Here is a 1,213-nt window from a genome sequence, read left to right on the forward strand (position 1 = left end):
AGGCCGTTCCCATCAGCCCCACCCCGGGCTCCTGCAGTCAGCCTCCCTGCGCAGCCATCAGGCCCGGGATCCTCACCCGCCGGCCAGGCTCACCTCTCCCCACCCTGGACGTCTTCGGGCTCCTCCGGGCCCTGTCCTGTTTGCACGAATCACCCTCCCTCCCCCTGGTCCTTCTCAGCCAAGCTACTGGAAACATCAATTTAAAAAGTCACCAGATGAGATCATTTTCTGAACCCTGGACCAGAGCCTCCTGCCTCCTGCCCGGCTGCCCGCACAACAGCCGGCTCTGCAGTGTGTGAGCAATCACACTGCCCAGTCAGACTGCCCAGCCTGGACAGACACGGTGACCCTGCAGGAGGTGACCAGGCGCTGGCTCTCTCCTGCCTCCATGTCACCGGGGCCAGCGGCCCCTGGTCCACTGATCCACTGTCCTTGCTGTCTTCACAGCCCAGGGCCTGGCAGGAGTGTTGTCCTCACCGCGTGTGCGGGTGGGGAAGCTCAGGCCCAGGCCCGAGGCCCGAGTGGGGTGTTGCCAGGGCTGGAGCCGGCTCTTCTGAAGCTCCCCCTGCCCCGTGTCGACCTGGGTGGGGAGTGAGGGCAGCACTGTGGTCCTCAGGGTGCAGCATGGCAGCACCAGGCACACAGCATTACCTGGTGCCCCAGACCAGCCCGAGTCCCGACCCCCAGACCTGTGAACATGGGAACTTACAGGTAAAGGAAACTTCACACACGTGTTAAGACTCTTGAGATGGGCAGATGGCCCTGGGGGACGGTTATGCTGTGGAGCCCAGTAATCACAGGGTCCTTACAGTGGGAGGCGGGGGGAGCGGGAGGGGGAAGGGAGAGGGGAGAGGGGAGAGGGGGCTAAATGTGATGGAAGGAGACCTGACAGGGTGGTGACATACAGCACAACGTGCAGATGATGTGTTGTAAGACTGTACACCTGAAACCTATACAATGTCATTAACCAATGTCACCCCAGTCGATGCAATAAAAATAACTTGTTTTAAAAGAGGGAGGCAGCCCTGGCTAGAGTGGTAGAGCATCGGCCCGCAGACCGAAAGGTCGCGGGTTGGATTCCCAGTCAAGGGCACATACCTGGGTTCACATACCTGGGTTGCAGGTGCAGGAGGCAACCAATCAATGTGTCTCTCTAGCATTGATGTTCCTCTCTCTCTCTCTCTCTCTCTCTCTCTCTCTCCTCCCTCCCTTC

General features: G+C 60.0%; 1 long non-coding RNA gene across 1 annotated transcript in view; it reads right to left on the reverse strand.

Moving 5' to 3' along the window:
• Positions 1-6: 6 nt before the first annotated feature.
• LOC102262605 overlaps positions 7-1,213 on the reverse strand; it is a 4,473-nt gene continuing 3,266 nt past the window's right edge. Inside the window, exon 3 of the long non-coding RNA XR_313887.2 lies at positions 7-580. This is a non-coding gene — a long non-coding RNA (uncharacterized LOC102262605). The remainder of the gene's footprint in view (positions 581-1,213) is intronic.

Source organism: Myotis brandtii, unplaced genomic scaffold (assembly GCF_000412655.1).
Source record: "Myotis brandtii unplaced genomic scaffold, ASM41265v1 scaffold3489, whole genome shotgun sequence".
In the NCBI taxonomy this organism is placed as follows: domain Eukaryota; kingdom Metazoa; phylum Chordata; class Mammalia; order Chiroptera; family Vespertilionidae; genus Myotis; species Myotis brandtii.